General features: G+C 27.5%; 1 protein-coding gene across 1 annotated transcript in view; it reads right to left on the minus strand.

Moving 5' to 3' along the window:
* Positions 1–21,338, minus strand: part of LOC100215717 (voltage-dependent T-type calcium channel subunit alpha-1G) — an 83,854-nt gene extending 62,516 nt beyond the window's left edge. Inside the window, exon 1 of the mRNA XM_065802288.1 lies at positions 21,103–21,338. The gene's annotated coding sequence lies outside the window, so the exon portion shown is untranslated. The remainder of the gene's footprint in view (positions 1–21,102) is intronic.
* Positions 21,339–21,646: the final 308 nt, after the last annotated feature.

Genomic DNA, 21,646 nt, shown 5'->3' on the forward strand with positions numbered 1-21,646 from the left:
ATAAGTTTGAACATGCTTTAAATTAGGAGTTTGCACAATGCCTGAAAGTGTCAAACAGTATATAATACTTTTAGATTTTTTATTTTTTTTTGTTTAATGTTTATTTTGGCGTTTAATAATATAAATAGTTTCGAAGCATATAAAGAAAAACAAACATTTTGGCGGGGCAAGTAGAAGACTAATTTAGCCTTATCACTGAGCCCCTTCTCACGTATTTACAAAAACCGTAATTTTTAAATATCTTTAGTTAAGTAACTATTTATTTAAAGAAATTTAAAATAATGAAATAAAATAAAAAAACTAAAAAAATCTAAAAAATGTAAAAGTAAAATAGATAACAGTTCGTTGTCATTTAAATAAAAATTTAAAGAATCAAAGTTTAAGGAAAGAGTAAGATCAAGTGAATGAGAAAAATAAATAAGATATTATCATTTGCCTGAAACCTAATAATTTAAACTAAGATTTAAAAATAAATTAATATACACCATAGAAATTACATAAATAAATTAGTATACTTCATAGAAATAACGCAAATAAATTAGCGAGCGCCACAGCGGTAATACCATAATTATGGTAATGAAAAAAAAAATGTTGATACACTCAGTGACATAATTTTTGTATTAAAAATTTTTTGCATTTGAGTTTTAATTAAAAAAAACAACATTTTAAATCGAATATATTAAAATCCATAAGTAAGAATGCCTGTTTTGATTCATATTTAAACTGCTCTATACTAGTTTTATGTGTATTTACAATCTTGGGAAACATTTTCCACAAGTAATGTCCACGATAAAGAACTGAATATGAAGTTAGTTTTGAATTATATTTTGGGACAACAAAGTTGTTACTTGAAAGTTTTGTTGGATATTTATGAACTATTTTGTCAAAATAGGATTGAAAATTAGGAGATAATCCGATATTTGATTTATACATGAACATTAAAACTTGGTGTAAGTTGATTATTTAAGGCTCCAAGTATACGCAAAGGAGGCTCACAAGGTACAGTTCTATCAGCTCCAAAAATTGTTCTGCACGCGTGTTTTTGTTTACAGCACAATTTTTTAATTTTGTATGGTTTGTACTTGCCCATGCAATATTGCAATAAATTAAATAACAATGAATAAAAGAGAAATATAAACTTTTTAAAGAACTATTGTTTAAAAATGGTTTAGTCCTATATATCATTGGTAAATTTTTTGATATTTTATTTTCAATACTTTTTATATGTAAACTCCAACATAAATGTTACTGAGTTTTCTCTTTTAATGTTAGTGTTATTGATTATTAGATTAGACAATTTGATGGGAATATTTCTTGATTTATTCACTTTGTGGAACAAAAAAATTTGGCTTTATTCACATTTAGAGAAAGTTTATTACTTATAAACCACTCGTTAACTTTCGATAATTATTTATTTGTTGTTTCAAATAGTGTATTAATATATTTGTGGGAATAAAAAAGATTGGAGTCATCTGCAAAAAGAATACAATTTAATAGGTTTGTTGCTAAATTTAAATCATTAATGTACACTAGGAACAACAGTGGTTCTAAAATAGAGCCCTGAGGAACCCCACAAGTTACGGCAGACGGGAATGCTTGTTTTTGTTCATACACTATAAATTGTTTTCTATCGGTCAAATAACTTTTGAACCAAAGTAAATTGTTATTTTTTACTCATAGTGTTCAAGTTTTTTTATTAGTATACTATGATTAACGGTATCGAAAGCTTTTGACAAATCACTGAAAACTCCTAAGGTAAAGTAGTTACTACTGAATTCAGTTGATATTTGATTGACTAGTTCAACCACTGCATGTTCCGTTTAATTTTTCTTTTGAAACCAAATTGTTTTGAATACAACATGTCGTTTTCTGAGAATTGATTAAAAAGCCTATTGTACATCATTCTTTCAAGTGATTTTGAAAAACAAGGTAAAATAGATATAGGCCTATAATTAGAGACATTTAAGTCATCTCCGGACTTAAATATCGGCGTGATTCGTGCAATTTTATAGCTTTTCAGGGACAATAACTGTTTTCAATGAAAGATTAAATATGTGAAAAAACGAGGATTCTATTATATTATATACTGATTTTACAACATTAACGTTAATTTTATCAAATCCAGCACTTTTGCTAGTTTTAAGGTAATAAAAGGCGGCTTGCAATTCAATTAGTTTTAAATTAGGTTTATCCATAACTTTATCGTAATTTTTTAAATAAGATTCAAATGGTGTTGAACTCATAGGAATTTTTAATGCCAAACTCGAACCAGCATTAGTAAAGAAGCTGTTTAGTTTTTCAGCAATAATTGATTTATCATAAATTGTGTTTTTATCAATTGTTATTTTTTTATGGCAGAATGTTTCTCGCATAATTATTTTTTTCAATTATTTCTTTAATTACACTTCGGCGGCTTTACTTAATAGTTTTGCATAATAAAGCTTTTTTGAGTTGTTTTTTGTTTTTTCAGATGTATTTTTATAATTTTTATTTGTCATTTCGTTTTTATAAATTTTTTTCAAGTACTTATCATATAACTTTTATTTTCTTTTTGAAGATTTTGGTAACCCGTTAGACATCGATGGAGTTAAAACAGTTTTGATTTTTACAATAATTTTTTTTTCAGGAAATGCTTGATCATATTGCTTGTAGAATTGATTTAAAAATAGATCATATGCTTTGTTAACGTCACGTGACTGCAATACCAGATTTTAATCAACTTTGTCTTTTAAAAGATTTTGAAATTGTTTTACCGAGTTTTCATTGATCTGTCGCCTAAATATAATGGATTGAGAAGGAATACTGTTAAATAGTATATTGTTAGTAACTAGGAATGTTGGGAAATGATCCGATAAGTCAGTTTTGATTATGCCTGTGTAAAGACGGTTATTATGATGGTCATTTGTTATTATATTATCAAGAAGTGTAGAAGAGTTGTTAGTTGGTTTATTGTTTATTGTTGTTTACTGTTTATTGTTGGAATTAAATTATTTTGAAGGAGAGTGCTTAAAAAATTGATAACATTATTATTGGAAGCATGGTTTTTTATATCATTGTTAAAATCCCCGACTAAGCATGACTTCTGGTTTTATTTATATTTGTTAAGAATGGTTTAAGATGAGTTTTAAATATTTTTAATCTAGTCGACGGCTCACGACCTATTTCATTTACACAGAGGTCTTGACATAAATTATAACTATCTGAGTTGTGAATAAAAATACATACGCCCCCACTAATACCAAAACCACGAGGTTGGTGAACTGATGAGTAATTAATTAGTTCAAAATGGGATTTAATTATATAATACTTTAAATATATTTAATATACAATAATACGTGGTGATTTTTTTGCGCAACCGTTAATTGTTTTCAATTATAGTAGTTATATATCTAAATGTATACACAAAAAATGTTATAAAAAAAATAATTTATATAAACACATCATAATAACTATTAAAAAAATTTCATCATATTATCTGTAAAAAGAATAAGTTATTTTAAGTTACTTTTAAAAAGAGTAAAAAAACGTAATCATTTTGCAAAACATTTTTTTTAATTTTTCAAAAAAAAATCTTATTAAATAAGCAATGCATTAGGGATGTACCGGAATTACGGCCAGAGTTTGTGATTAAGTGGTCATTCCGGTTCCGGAATTACAATATTTCTGGTCAGAATCCTGGAATTTGTTTTTTACCTTTTTTTTTTAAGAAATGTGACACAGACTGTGTAAATTAAATTAAAAAATCATTGTTCTAAAGGGAAATGAAGAACTAAAGGTAAACCAAGGTAAAAAATGCAAAGTTCTTTACAAACACACTGTAATATTATTAGGAGTAAATTACTGCAATGACGGATCTATGATTTTTTGATGTTTAATATTTTTCTAACTTCCTGACATGGAGCAAACTCTAAACATATGTATGTTTATACTTATGTCAAATAATGAGGCTTTGCATTGAAAGTTGCGATGATTAGAGGCTAAAAACGAAAAAGCCATTTGACTTTATTCCCCCTCCTTACCCCAAATGTGTGGGGCCATATGTTGATAAATTAGTTTTTGTACTATTCTCAACTAGACTTGTATTCCTCGATAAATTTTAAGTTTCATAGTATTATATCTCAGTTTTCATAAATTATGACCATATAAAGTTTAAACCTCCCTCAATTTGAGGGGTTTTCAAATTTATCTCAAACATCAAATAATGCTGGATCCATTACTGGCAATAATCAATTATGTAAGGATTTTTAGAAGTTTTGGAATATTGAGGTGCAAAAAGAGTTGCTATTCAGGGCAGCAATCTAGCTCTTTGATTATCAGAAATGTTACTTGCCTCTGAGAATAGTCAAATTTTAAATTTTACTTAAATTTTAAATAATTGAAAAGTATATGGTGCCTTATAAAGTAAATATTTCAATTTTAACCTAAATGGAAAAATAAAAAACAAAGAAATAATTTTAAATATAAATATTATGCAGGTTTTCAATAATTAAAATTAATTTTAATTATTGAAAATTATAAGAAACAAATAAAACCAACATATTAGATTTAAATGAAACAAGAAACAAATTAATTAATGAAATTGGTTATATATATATATATATATATATATATATATATATATATATATATATATATATATATATATATATATATATATATATATATATATATATATATATGTAAATTATGTTAGTGTATTTTACAAATAGAGTGCTCAATGTTCTTAAAGAACAGAGCAATATATATATATATATATATATATATATATATATATATGTATTATATATATATATATATATATATATATATATATATATATATATATATATATATATATATATATATATATATATATATATATATACATATAACCAATTTCATTAATGTGCACTAAAAATCTTTTATACAAATGAACTCCTATATTCGTGCACTAGAAATCTTTCATTTTCATTGCGGACTAAAATCTTTTATTTCAGACAGACCCCTATAATCAAATAAAATCATAATTTCAAATGTTCTGCAAGCCAGTGTAATGCAAAGTAAGTCATATACAGGGTCGTGTTGTTTAATCTCCCAAGCAGTGGGGGTTATATACAGACTAACAGTGTCTAACAAAAGACTACATGAGAGAGAGACTACATAAGAGAGAGACTACACGATTAGTGTACTAAACGGGTATTTATGACTACATTGATTTCAAAATTATTTCAAAAAGTGTTAAACTCTGCAATCCTTAAATAAGATACAAAAATCATTGTATATTTTATAATTTTTATAAATCATTGTTGTGTAACTTAATAATATACAAAACATGGAAAAAAAATGTTAGAAAAAAGACATGTTTTAAAATTGGAGGGTAGCCCTAAGGTACACATAGTTTAACCATGGTTTTACCTCTTCTTTACCATTGTGATACAAATATGATATATATTTAATTAGCATTGGACTGTTCTTAACACATTTAAAAAAAAATCCCCTTTAAAAATTGCCTTTAATATATAAGAAGTTGGATTGAAAATGTCATCATTTAGAAATATAAACATTAGCTTTTTACTAATGAAAACAAACACTTTGAAAAAACACTTTTTTTTAAAAGCATAGGTCTTATAGGTCATGGAACTAAATGAATTATTATTATAGGTCATGGAACTAAATGAATTACTATTATGGGTTCGTTTATTATATTAAATGTGTTAATATTTATATAAAAAAGTTGCTCGTTTTTAATATGTAAACGGATTAAGTTGTCCGGAACCACCCTCAAAACATGTGTCCGATACCACCCTACCATACCTCGTTCACAAATACTAGTTTTAAAACCAGTGAATTAAAGTTTTATACGAATTTATTTTTTTAACAAATATTGTAAATAAAAATGTATTTTTAATCAATATAAAATAAAAATAAGTTTCGTTGCTGAAAATAACGGAACAGCATATATTTAGGAAAAATCCTACCGCCTTCCCAACTGAAGTTGCTTTATTGATCAGAGCAGACATCCTACTAAAGACTTTTTATTATCAAAGTAAGCGCCTTAACCACTGCTCCACTTTTGCGCAACTAACCTTTGCATCTTTTAGGAGCTGATAATATAGAAAAAAGCATTCTGTCTAAACGAGTTTAACGGTTAGACTGGATAAGTTCTCATGTTCATATGAAAAAAATATATAATCATTTGCGCTAATTTTAGAAGTAAAGCTACAATTGAAAGATAAAAAAAGAATGTGTAGATTTGCTACAAATAATCTGATAACTTTCCATTCTAACTTTATGTACATTAAAAGCTTTGGAATGGTTAATGAATTATATAAGAGTTACAATATAAGCTAAAACCAGTAAAACAACATGGCTCTCAAAGTTGTTAGCCTTGTATACTAACAACTCGACTCGATATATTTTTTACAGTTACTTGGTTAAGTGTTTTCAAAATAATTTCCCCGTCAAAGTTTTAAAATTTGTTTCTCTTTTTCTTTTAAGTTCCATAACTGGAACGATTCTTTTAATATTGTTACAACAACTGCTTGCATTTCTTCAGGATTGTGTAAATTTAGTTTTTTTCCCTCTATTATGCACTAGCAGAAGTTTAAGCCAAGAGTGTTACATGTATTAAACACTTTATTTCTATAAGATTTTTTATTATATTTTGCTAATATTTGCTTTAATAGCAGTGAATAGCAAGTTTGATGCTTTAACAGCTGGATGAATAGATTTACATTGTTTTGAAGGAGAATCGTTGAACTATCCTCTATTTAACAGCTGGATGAATAGATTTACATTGTTTTGAAGGAGAATAGTTGAACTATCCTCTATTTAAAAAAAAAACGAATGCTGGTAGTTTTTACTATGCTTCGAGATTAAAATCAAAAAAATGGTTTTAAAACTGCTCTTCCAACAGCTTTTATGTCACTGAAGAAACTGAATTCTATGGTGCTAAGAAACTGGCATTATATTTGTGTAGCTCAAGGCCATATATAAGCTTTGGAATTCTTAATAAATAATAGAAATGAACTTTTTATGACGGCTGGCAAAACGAATTCTACAGTCAATTAAAAAAACTATTGCAACCAATTGAAATATAGTTATACTCCAGACGGCACAAGTCGTTAAAAAATTACGCGTGGTTTCTGTTGCGTGTTTAAAACTCTCGAAACCACTAAGAATAACACGTGTATAGGGCTTTGATTCCGTGAAAGTAACTAAGATATTTAACCAAAAAACAAATTTGGATATTAAGTTTTTAGTGATGATTTTTCCGTTACAAAAATGGAGTATTAAATTTTAATAAGTTTTCGCAAGGAAAACCATTACTAAAAGCACGCGATTCTTTTACTTTACTGCGTTTTTATTATTCCGAAGGTTGTAGAGTGTGTACATTCAGGAAAATATTTATATGTTAAATAAATTTATGTGTTAGAAATTTATATGTTAGTACATTCAGAAAAAATTTATATGTTAAATAAATACAGTTTTTGTTAAGTATTGGTATATGTATATATATATATATATATATATATATATATATATATATATATATATATATATATATATATATATATATACATATATATATATATATATACACACATATATATATATGTGTATATATATATATATATATATATATATAACATTTTTAAACCGGAATGTGGATTTTAGTTAATTTTTAGTCAATTACTAAGTTTTTCACATGTTCAGCGAAAAAGATAATGAGAAAAAATATCAATGCTGATACAACTGCTAATGAAAATACTTTTATTGAAACTCTATTTAATTATCTTTAATTTCAAAAAATTTAAAATGACACTGATATTTCTGGTAAATTTTGTTTTTGCAAGTTTTATCTTTTATGAGTTTTACCGTTATCACATAATCGAGATGAAGACAATATACTTATAGAAAACTTCAGAAACTTGATGAAGATAATAATTTTAATGTTGATAAAGGTTGGTGACTATTAATGAACAGGAGGCATGTGTGCATTTTTAAATATTATGTATAACTTATATTTATATTTTTTTAAATATTATGTATAACTTATATTTATATTTATTACCTATATTTGAGTGTATATTAGTCTAATTTATCTTAAAACAGGATATTTGCACTTTAACATGCAACAAAACATAAATGAGATGGTTTTGAATCAACCTTTAAATATTTCTATATAAGCAAAAAGTCAATTAAGAGAAGATTTACATTCTGGTGCAAATGCTAAAGAAAATACTTGTGAATACTCGGGCTTCTGGGTCTTTCCAAAGTAATAACTTATTTGCATTTAATGTAAAAGTTAAAATATTTAAAAAGTACAATAGTTTATTTGATGAATTATGTTTCTTAATGGGTTTCATAAATTCATAAAGGGCGTCTCTCATTTAGGTTGAAGTAGGTGGCGCTAAAAAACACAATTTGAAAAGAAAAATGAAGGATTGATTCCGTTTAAATGTACAGACACAAACAAGCATGACTGACAAGGAAAAAAGCAATTTTACTCTTCCATTGAATCATCACTCCAGTTTTTTCAAACAGCATTTTTTATGGTGCATCTATTTAGGTACAATACAAAACAATAGACTAAGATAATCATTTATTTTGTTATTTATTATAAAACTTGTTTTTTCTTAAATAGATTAAGGCGAATCATCAAGAACAATTACCAATACAGGTCGACCAAAAAAATAGACAAACGAAACCTTTTCCGTGGATGATGCCATGTTTTAACGTAAAATGATTGTGTCACACCATTACAAAAAAGAAATTCGGGCTACTGCAATAGTTTTTAAATAAAGATTTGAATGAAGTTAAATTTGAACAGGTTGAACCTCAATTGAGGAATTAGTAAAGTTCGAGACCTGACTTTTAGGAAAAATTTGATGCTACTGGAATTGTTTGTAAAGATGCAAAAGCATATTGTTATACGATTTTAGATTTTATAATGACGGAAGAGGTGATCAATCGAAATTAAATATTATGTATGGTAACCATGTGCCAAACGTCTTTTATTAGCTTTAATTATTTTTAATTATTTGTTTTTTTATTTCTATATTTATTTTTTGTTTGTAGTAAAATTGTAAAATAATTTACCTTACTTAAAAAACAAAAATAAAACAACAAAATTGTCGTAAATATAATGTAGTATATATGAAAAAAGGTTTACATGTTTAAAGCAATAAACCTGTCTAAAAAACCTGCGTATTTTTGGTTTAAGATTGAACCGTGCTGAACAGCTGTTTGTTCAGACATAAGTCCGTTTGGAAACTTTATTTAATGCCATAAGACCGTGTTAAACTATAGAAAATACGAATTTAAAACCTCATTAAACACGAGTTTAAAACCTCAAAAAACACGTGTTTGAAACCTTAGAAAACACGTGTTAAACTCCACTAGTTTTTGGTTTACGCCTGGATCGTAACAAACACGTGTTTATACGGGTTTTAATTCCGAGATTAAAATCAGATGTGCCGTCTGGGACGCTCATTTAAGTTTGTTTTTTTGAAGTGTTTCAATCTTGCATTTATTATCCAATTGAAAACCCATTAGTTATAATTTATTTTAAGTATGTATTGAAGTTCTGTTAATTTGAATAATGTTCTTTAAAATAGAACTTGTTCCAGAAATTAGAAATTCTGTTTTCTCAGTGTTGGTTTGATAAAGTTTGCTACTTAATAGTTTTGAAATCTGTCAATCTTGCAGACCAGAGATACCTATATAGATGCAATTTTTTTTTCGATTTTGTTTTGCATTCTGAGACTAATCCATTTAGGATGCTTTCAGTATAAATGTTATGTTGGTGAGTCGATAAAATAGAACTTTGCCGAACGTCTTGTGAGAGACTAAATTGATTTGAGGTAAATCCTTGATACAATATGTTTGCAGTACCAGAATTTTTTTTTTAATTGTACTATTAGAAAGAGCTTATTTTACACTTCTAGTAGCAACAAAAATTATTTTGGAGAGATTTTTTCCATAAATAAAAGAATCAGGTCAGTTTATACATTTTTTTAACTTTTACAGTTTTGACTTAAAGATCAAGGATCGTGGTGTAGGATTTTATTTATAGGGCCAGAAGCTTTTTTTTAATATTAAATACTATATTTTAAATTTTATTTTTAAAATTTTGAATGTGCTTTCATTTTATATACTTTTGAAGGTTTTCTAAAGTTTAATTCTACATATTTTTAAACGAGTCTTTCCTTTTGTCATTTTCTTTTCTAGTTTTCAAGTATTTTTTTTTTTTTTTTTTTTCTTTGCCATTTTTTAAAAATTACAAAAAAGAAATTACAATAGAAAATCTTGGCCGGGGTAACGAAGAAGACAGATTTGTCTTATCCCCGGGCCCTGTTACATAAGTTACATAAGTAAATTATGATGATAAAACAGTATACATAACAAGTACATTCAAAACTTCAGCAATAAAGTAAATCTTTCTTTTCTTCCAGCGGAATAATTTAAAAAAATAAAATAAGACAAAAGTGAGATAATTGTGAAAGTTATCAATCACAAAAATTGCGTTAAGTTTTATTAAAAATAATGCAAAATAAGTATTTAGGGCTAATTAATAAATACCAACAAAAACTTAAAACAAAAAAGGAAAATAATAAGTAAAAAAAGCTAAAGAAAATGTAATAGTTTTAACAAAATCTTGTTTTTCATTCAAAAATAAAATAAATTTTAAATTTAATACCGGGGACCTTTTGTTTTTCCAAACAAAAGGTCCCCGGTATTAAACTTGGTACGAGCTTAATATAAAATGGTCTATGGGAATGACAAAGTTGCTCACTGAAAATTTTGAAGGATATTTATCAGAGATTTCATTAAAGTAAAATTGAACTGTTTCTGGAGATATTACCTATATTTTACTTTAAACATAAATAATATTACTTGACGATTATTAATCTTATAAATGACCCTGAAAGCTCCAAGATGACGTAAGAGAGGCTTGCAATGTGATTTTGAATTAATAGTTGCCTTGCCCCTGACTTTTTGATCTGTTTGTTTATTTTCGGATAAAGTTTAGATTAATATGTTATTTAATTTTTACTTTTCCGAAAATCAAAAGGTTACTTGTTATATAAATTAAAACAACAACAAAAATATTGGTAACGAATCAACGATTTAGTAACCTATCAACGATTTGAATGAAAAGTCGATCAATCTGTAAAAATTATACATTTTGAATACTACTCAGCTTCTTTCAAAGTTATAGGACGCATTCCAGCCACCAATTCTAACAAAATCAACAAATTTCCCCCTAACACTAGCACATCTATAAGTTTCACTGCCCCAGCACTCACTCAACCAGTTCCACCATCTCTTATTATAGAATTTGCAACAAATAAAGTTTGCAACGGTCTTTTAGCAATCGCCAAAAATCTACCAATGAGGCATACAAAAGTGTATTTATACGTCCAGTTAACTCGCTCAGAGCAAAAACTTTTCAACAAATTAAACAGCGTAAAGTACAAGCTCAACAACGGCCTTAAAGCAAACGGTAAACTCGACAAGCCCTTTTGTTTCGTCATTCGCCGCAACAAATGCGTCGACGTCAGAAAAAATATGGCTTGGAAATGCACCCATTTTTCAATTGGAAAGAAGCACTCGTAGCTGCCCAAACGTTCCACTACATCAACAATATCATTTTTACTAATAAACTTGGTTTGATGAATCCTTAGCACTTGCTCTTCCAAACTACAACATCTATAAAAAAAGATGGTTGTGATCGTGGGGTAGGCGAGCCATTTATGCCATTTATGTTAAGAGCAGTATTAATGCAAGCAGCATTTACCATTCTCAGTTATATAATGATTTACAATGCAAAATCTTGGAACAACTTTGACACAAACTTAAACTTCCACAAGTCTCTCCTAATCGGCTGAATTTTTTGCCCACCTACCAACAACGCTCCCATGCGAAAACGCCCGTGGTCAACAAAATCTTTAACGGTTTAATAATCACTGATGACTTAAATTTCCTAGACGTCAGATGACATGATAATTGGATCAACAACACTAGCGCAATAACTAATTTAGAAACAAAATTTGTCAAAGCCCTATTTGACCTACATCTACACCAGCACGTTACTAATCACACCTTCATTCAAGCCAATAGTCTGTTCAAAAACACGCTAGATCTCATAATTAGCGAAACGGTCGATCGAATAAGCCGCGTTAATATTGGTCCTCATCTTGGTAGCGTTGCACAAGATCACTGTTTTTTGACCTGACAACACCAATTAGCCGAAAACGCTCACAAATCTCCCCATTTCTAATAAACTAATAAACTGTCACTCAATGTAGATAAAACAAAGTATACTCTATTCCATAAAAAATCACAACAGGAAAACCTTTCCTTAAAATTACCAAATATAATTTTAGATGATAAACTAATCGAAAAAAATAAGTCAATAAAATTCTTAGGAATTCTTATTGATGAAAATTTATCATGGCTTCCTCACATAAATTATATCCAATCAAAAATTAGTAAAACAATTAGTTTGATGTACCGTATTCGCCCATATGTAACATCAGAAAGTCTGATACTAGTATATTTTGGCCTAACTAGTATATTTTGGCCTACTAGTATATTTTGGCCTAAACTAGTATATTTTGGCCTAATATATTGTTTTATTTACTATTCCAATATTACATGGGCTAGTACTCAACCAACAAAACTTAAAAAAATATTTTCTCTACAAAAACATGCATGCAGTCTTATACATAAGAAAAAAATATATGAACATGCAAAACCACTAATGAAAGACATGCAAATGATGAGTATATATGAAGTTAATATTTACCAACACTTAATTTTTATGTATAAATATAATAACAGCCTGATTCCAAAAACCTTTAATAATAAATCTAAATTTAAAAATGTTAACAATAATTACTCTCTTAGAATAAATCAATGGAATAATTATAAATTGCCTAGAATTAGGAGCAAGTATTCTGAATATGGAATAGCATACCGTGGCCCGAAACTATGGAACACATTTCAAAAAACTAAACATTTAAATACGGTAAAATCACTAAACTCCTTTAAGTTTCTAATAAAAAATGAAATTTTTAAACATAAATAATTTTTTAATTTTTCTAAATGAACATCGAATTCCATTATTCTTAGTTTTTTCTATTTTTATTTTTTTGTTTGATTGTCTCTTATTTTTATCTTTAAAATAATTTGTCATTTTAAATGACTATGGTTAAAATTATATTGATACTATTTACTTTCTTTCTTTAAATGTAAATATTTATGAAAGTTTTTATCTTTTTATTATATTGGAACTGTACATAGTATTTTTAACAATCTTATTCTATTTTAAACTTGTAAAGCCCACATAGGGGCTCTATGAAAAGATTGTGGTGACTTTAGTCATCCATATCTTCTTTGAGCCGCTGCCTGTTTTTTATAAATCAACTTTTTTTTTTTGTATGTAAATGTTTCTTTGTAACTATATTTTCTTATTATATAAACAGCAAATATATATTTAAAAAATAAAAATAAAAATTTAAACAGCTCGAAATCATATATAATAAAGGTAATTATACCAAACTAAGCGAGAAACTTTCTCAAGTCCATTGGGTAAATCTATTTAAAGATCAATATGCCAATGAATGCTACTGAATCTTCTGCGACAAATTTATCGAATGCTGCAACACATTTTTTCCGCGCGCTCCTCCAAACCGACCAAACGACCAGCCTTGGCTTACTAGCAAACTTCTTTTAGTTACCAAACTTAAAAAAAAACTTTGGTACCTCAACCGCCACAGCAAATGGTAAATTGTTCCTCTCTTGTCAGAGAGTACAATCTCACTTGTAACCTCGTCGAAAAAGCTTCCTGCAATGCAAATAGAGAATTCGAACATAAAATACCCAACGATAAATGGGACCCAAAACGTCTGTACGTTTATGTTAATAAAAAACGGATCGTCAGCAATCAAATAAATTGTGCTCACTCTCTGAGGAAATAAGCAGCAAACGAGCATTTATTGCAAATATACTAAACAATTAGATTCAATCAGTATTCACTGTTGATCCACACAATTGCTTTAATCTCCAACGTTATCTTCCGTCAAGTCTAGCTTTTCGGTAAACGTAACGTCACTGTTCAAAAAAAGAAAACTACAGGCAAGTCTTCATCACCACTGTAACATGCAAAATAGTTAGAAAAAATGGTAAAAGACAAAATCATGAAGCACCTTGTAGCCAACAAACTTATTGCCGATTGTCAACACGGCTTCATCAATAAAAAGCCTGCGTCACGAATCTGTTCGAAACTCTGGACTTTCTAACCTACAGCGTATCTCATAAACTTTTTGTAACGTGCTCTTTTTGACTTTTTTTAAAGCTTTTCTTTCAAATGAATCACAATGCGTTCTTCTCGGTAAGACATCATCCAACTGGAAAAAAGTTACCTGTGGAGTTCCGCAAGGTTAAGTGCTAGGTCTTACGCTCTTCATAATCTTCATTAACGATTTACCTGAAAACGTTAGTAGTAAAAGTATCTGTAAAACATACGCAGACAAATTCTGAGCGTCGACAAAACGGCTGAGTACAAAGCTCGTCTGCAAGCTGATATAAATAGTGTTGTCGCCTGGACTCAAACCTGGTTTATAGAGCTCAACGTCAAGAAATGCAAGGCTACGCACATCAAAAAATACAACGTTTTGCCACACGTTTACTTAATCAACGAGTATTACGCTTACAGTAAAGTCAACAGAATCAAAATCGAGTCAACATCCAAACCAATCTCCAATCAATATTCAAAAAAGACAAAAGTGTTCAAATTACCAACAATTTAATTAAAGCATGAGAATCAAGCCAAAATTGCCGCTACCAAGGTCTTTAGAATCTTAAACCACACTTTTAAACACTGAGACACAAAAATATGGAAAAAAATTTACACCATCTATGTACACCCACATCTCGAGTTCACAAATACTGCCTGGTGTCCGTACCTCGAAAAAGACACAAATGCCATAGAACGCATCCAACATTGGGTTTCAAAGTATCACACGAAATAAAGCGCTTTGATTACGAGACGAGCTGCATCAAACTTGGACTCACCTCACTACTCGTTAGACTTTTACAGGGAGACCTCATCCAAAAATACAAAATTGAGAACGACATTAACTCAGTTGGTATGTTGCTCCCCTTAACATCCCACAAAACGACGGTCACCGCAAGCTCTTTTTTTACGAAATGGACAACAATTGCCTTGTTTGACTCAAATTTTTTATCAGTAGCGTCACTAACCGATGAAACGCACAACCAAACGAAGTTGACGGTGCTCATAGTGTCAACTGCTTCAAAGTAAAATTCGATTAGCTATCAATATAATTATTACATCTTCCGTGCAATCATGCACGAGCTAGCCTGGCTAGCTGTTGATGGACTTGAACGGGCGTGTACGGAACACGCCCGTTCCGTACACGCCCATTCTATGTAACTTAATTTAACTTAACTAAATATTTAACATATTTAAAATAGTTTTGATTTTTAAATTGATTTTTGAAGCACCAATTGATGATAAACTGTAATATTAACCTTTTTTTTTTGTAGTAATTAAGGTGCTCCTAGAATTTCATATCACAGAACACCGCGGAAGAGTATTTAACTAGGAAACTCACGCCTCCTTCCTTACCAATGTTGGTTATTAGGCAAGAGTCACAACTTTAACCACTGCGTTACGGCTGCATAATAGCTGGATTTGGGATGACTGCAATAACTTGGTGCTCCGGTACCCAAAAAGTGTCAATGCTGCAATGTGAAATGAAGGGTCTATACCATCAGGATGCATAAAATTAATGAAAACATCTTCCTGTTCTTCTGAAATTTCACGAACGTTTCCAATCCACCAATGTACTTTATGTATAAATAAAACAAAATCTCCAGGTCTTAGATGAGAGAGTGAAGCTATTTTGGTTAAGTTACTATTTTATTTATCATTAACGTATGCAATAGAAGATGCATTGTCATTTGAAATACGACTCGTATTAACTTGATTTTTATTTACTGGAACAAATTTGTGATGTTACGGGAACCTGCAATTGTGTTTCCAGTACTAAATTATTTATTCTGATTGCCTTTTACGGTTTTCACGTTATCACTTGAAACATAAATAAAAGTAAAACCTACCACGGTTTACTTGCAAAATCACATAAATTTATGGGAGTTTAAATTTGATTATTGATTAGTCATTAAAAACTGGCAGGTGCTTCGAAACAATTCACAGTTCCTCCAACTCCATCGCAAGTTGTAAAGAAATTTTATTCTGCATTTAAGATACAGTGATTATAATGGTAACATAAGTTCATAAAAATGTTAACATTTATTTTTAATCACGTCATCCAGTTTGTAATAAACAACATAAAGATGCAGGGTTGCTTGGCAGTTTTCCCAGTAAAATCCCTGAACAGCATCTTGCACAACAAAGGAATAGTTTTCAGAAAAATTTATCAAAATTATCAGCTTATTTGAATTAAGTTCATTTTTTAATAATTGTTACTTTCGTTAATTTCGTTTGAAAAAACTGATACTTTTGAAACTAAGTCATCTACGTAGTCCTCTGCTAGTAATTGTTAGGATTCATGAGTTCCACAATCTGTTTTTATCCATTGTTTAAAAGTTAAAGTTTTATCTGATTCAAAATCTTTAAACTGCTCTTTAAGATAAGCCATTAGGATTTCAGTTCTAGGACATTTATCACAACCGTGAAGCGTGCATTCTCTAGACTCAATATTACAAACTATTTTTTCAATCAAGCTTTTATCAATTCCACAAATAATCAAGTCCACCATAACTGGGCTACTTGCAAGCATTAATTTTATGTTTTAGTAAATAGTGCATACATAAATACAATGGGTGCCTGAAAAATTAACAGTTAAAAATCATTTTGGACGTGACTCACATAATATATAAAACTCCACTACACTCTGCACAATATTCTCTTTCTGCATATATACTTTTTTAGCACCGATTCAAAGTCTTTTTTAGTTGACAAATTCTGCTAAATGCCTCATGCTCATAAAATCTTTTCTTTAACACTTTTTGGCAAAATCTTTGCAGTATTTCTTTGTGGTAGAACTAAGATTCTATATTTTTCCTTTGTTGTTGTTAAAGAACTTTGTTGTTCTTTAACAACAACAATAACAATAACAACAACAACAGCAACAACAACAACAACAGCAACAACAAAAACAACAAAAACAACAACAACAAAAACAACTACAATAGCAACAACAACAACAATAACAACAACAATATATTTTCCAGCAAAATTATTGCATTGGTTACGTAAAATAAAGCAATATTTTACTGGATGTTTTACTCTCAAAAAAATCTGAATAAAACACGTGAGTGACCTAAATATAAAAAAAACTAATAAAGAGAAAAATAAAAATCTTATATTTTCAAGGTTAATAAACATCTGACAAACACACACAAAAATAAAAGTAGAAAAAAAGGATAAATAAAAATTAAATATATTTAAAATTAAAAGAATACACATTTCACTATGACAACCAGTTAAATTGTTGGCTCATAGAATTGTTGATTTATAAAATAGTATTTAATTTTTTTTAAATCTTTTTTCAAATTCATAAAAAGGAAAGATATTTTACATGGTTTGTAGATAATTCCAGACAATAACTGCGGAGTAAATAAATGAAGGTTTGCCAAAATACTTATTATTAAATGACGAAACAATCAGTCCACTTTTATGTGAGATCCTTTTTAATTTCGTATGAAACTTTTTTAATTATGGAAAAAGTTCACTAAATAAAGATGGAACCTTATTGTTTAGGAAACTATGTATAAAGAGACAGTTTTCAACTTTAATGTGATTTTAAAAATATAAGATTTGAAGCTCTTTGCACAAGTTCTTAGTGTACGAGTTATGAGATAGGAATGCAATGAGTCTTTTTTTAAGCCTTTTTTTTTTATACCCTTTTTTTAGAACAATATATTGTTTTAGTATTGATGATTTTTTCCCTTTGGAAAAACAATAATAACGATGACATATGTTTTATGTCAACAATATTGTTAACATTTTTACTTGATTCATATGCAGAGTTTGCAGTTGAATAAGCTTTGCGGCAACTTGGATACAATATTTGAACTGGGCAATGGCTTTTTGTCAATTTGGACATTCTGCAGTCTCTTGATCACTACTTAAAGTATACTTGATCAATACTTTAAGTATTCTTTAAGTGAGCAAAAATTGGCCTTTCATTCAAGAGTTTGAATAGTGGCGCTGTAAATGTATTTAAACAACAAAAATGAATTGTGGTGGAACGAAATTGAATTAATTTCTATAATTAAACTATAATTTTTGTTTGACATTCAAATTCTTTTCCATTTGAAAGTTCTCAGTAAAAGTTAATTAAACCCTTTTTTGGTGAATAAGTTGTTAAATGGCATCAAATGACATCAAATTACATTAGCTTCCATCAAGTTTTCTAATACAACAAGCACTTAAACTTTATTCAACAGTAATGTCACGATGTAAACAAATAATTCTTTTTTTTCGTTTCTATATTTGCGTAATAATGAAAATATAGATAAAAATTTTGAATTTAGTTTAGAGAACCTTGTGCGCATAATAAAAATATACTTACTAAAATTAGCTCAGCACGTTACTGACCACAAAATCATTTGCAAAATATCACTGACCTTGCAGACCTAACTATACTCATTTAGTTAATAGTAATAATGATAATAATAATAGTTAATAATAATTAATAACTATACTCATATAGTTAAATTTTTTTCGTTTATGATATAAATCTGTCCAAAATGGTTTTTATTGTTTCAAGAAGTGTAAAATAAGTTTTTTCCAATAATCAAATGAAAAAATAAAAAAATTGCCACGTAACGTTTTAGGGGTTCAAATACATGTCACATGTCATTTTAGGGTGTTTTATTTTTTGCGCAATATTTATTTTAGAATAACCAACATGTTTACAAATGAGCTGAATTTTGCTTCATGTCATTATGTCAATATGTAGATTAATATGATACCTTCAGAAAAAATGAAAGTACCAAAATATTTTCTTTCTTGAGATATAATTAAAAAAAATATCTGCTATCTAATTTTTGATAAAATTTGGGGAACCATAGATTAAAAATTCGACTTGGTTTAAAACTTTTAATGTTATCTACACCCTTGGCTTAATCAGCTACCAATTTTTTGAGGTATTTTTGTGTTTCATTACAAAATATAAGCCCAAAAAAGCGTTTTATAGCTACTGAGTCAATGCGAAGTTTAACTACGCCTTACAAAATATCGTTTAAAACCCTAAATGTAAAATATTACCTAAAAATTCGACAATCTAGATGAAACTTGTTTTACAAAATTTTATTAAAATTTGAGATTGTCGAGTGGTGCTGATTTCTAAAATTAGACCGTTTGGCGTGGAAAGACACCTAAAATTTTAGTTTAAATTATAAGCATTTTAACCGGTTAGGCAGGATGAATTTAAGCCATGTGAACTGCCTCTTACAGTATTTATGATTTTTTAAAAAGCACCCCCTTACTATATTTATGGTTTTGGATAAGACTTTTGTTATTTTTACCACTATTGAGCAAATATTATTTTGGATTTTGTTTATTATTTTTTGTTTTGATTTTAGTAATAAAATGTTGTTTTTTTAATATATTTTCGAAAATTACTAGACTGTTTCTACAATATTTGTAAAAACTATAAATTTTTCGTATTGATAATTTTAATTTTTATGTTTTTTTTTTTTAATAAATTAATTTCATATAGATCAAATCAATTATACCATTAAAATATACCATTATATCTATAATGTACCAAATATACCATTATATCTATAATGTTTGATATTTTTTTGTATTATCCTTAAATAAATTAATATTAATTATATAAATTAATAAATAAATTGATATTAATTACATAAATAATAAATAAATTAATATTAATTATATAAATTAATAAATAAATTGATATTAATTACATAAATAATAAATAAATCAATATTAATTATATAAATTAATAAATAAATTAATATTAATTATATAAACTAATAAATAAATTAAAATTAATTATATAAATTAATAAATAAATTAATATTCGTTTATATAAATATAAATTTATTATAATAATATAATATAATTTATTATAATAATATAATATAAGTTTATATAAATAAATTAATTAATTAATATCGATAAGCTCTTAGTTATTCTCTTAGCATTAAAAAATTTTTAAAAAATTATAGAAATTTTATAAAAAATTTTATAAATTTAGCGTTCAAAAATCATAAAACTTTTAACCCCCTCAAATTGAGGGGGATTATGAAACATCAAAAAACGTTAGATCTGCGCCTGCACACGGTGCATGAAATTATGGGTCAAGGATGTTAAAGCTGCAATTATTTGGTTGCATAAACAGTTTGTACACAATTAGTTAATTATTTTTAAAATCTGATTTGTATAATGTTTTGCAAAATGTTTATTGTTTGCTAATTTTTATTTTAAAAACAGTATTGTATATTTTTATATTTTTTCTTACACTTAATTTTACACTTTTTGAGTTTGATAAATCCTTCCATTATATCTTTGTATTCTTACAAATTTGAACTCTTTGGAAAACTCAAATTTAATGCAAACTCTAAAAAATTCATATGGGTTGTAGAAATACATCTATATTTCTTAAATGGTTGGTAAATTTGTTGGAAAAATCAAAGGTTTGCCTAGAATTTAATAACCTTATGAAAACACAATGATAATAACAAAAATAATAAAAATAATAATAATAAACAAATAATTAAAAAAACTCATTAATCTGCAAAAACAATTATTATTTATATAAATTACACAATTTTGTCTTATTTTTAAGAAGTTTATCTAAGTAAATTTTATCAAACTTATTTTTACAATATTTATTGTTATTTTTGCTTTTTACCATTCTTAAAAAAACATATAAAAAAGTATAACTTATAGTTATAAAAAAACATATACAAAAGTATAACTTATAGTTATAAAAAAGTAATTATTGACTTGAACTTGTAAACCGACGATTTTAAGAATGAATGAAATTAAGAATCAGAAAAATAAATTATAACAAAATAATTACTTACATAACCAACATTTATGAACTTTATAATTTTATTTCTTTTTTTTTTTTCCAAAAAAAATAATTTTTTCACCTAAAATTAATTTTAACAACTTTAATAACAAAGAAAATCTAGAAGCAAGAAGTTAAAACGCCATCTATATCAGCTTCATAATTCCTTTAGCAAAAATAGTTTATCCTTAAATGCGAATCACATTATGTGACGGTGGTTATAGCTGTACATAAAATCAAGTCATTGACAATCGTTATTTATTAATATGATATTAACTGTGAAACATAAATAACAATAAACACGCTTAAAAAACAAATCACACGTTTTCTTGCCTTTTTAATTCTATATAATATTAAAGTATTAAAATACAAAATACTCTCAGTGTTTCCATGGTATTCATATTTTTCTACTTTTTTATGCGAAGTCTTACTTTTCGGAGAAATTTTTTTTTAGTTTATAAGTATATTATTTTTAATACCAATAACGTCACTTAATGTTCAATAACAACAACAAATAAAAATTAACTGACTTTTTCACAAATTAAAAATTACAAACG

Source organism: Hydra vulgaris, chromosome 08 (assembly GCF_038396675.1).
Source record: "Hydra vulgaris chromosome 08, alternate assembly HydraT2T_AEP".
Classification (NCBI taxonomy): Eukaryota; Metazoa; Cnidaria; class Hydrozoa; order Anthoathecata; family Hydridae; genus Hydra; species Hydra vulgaris.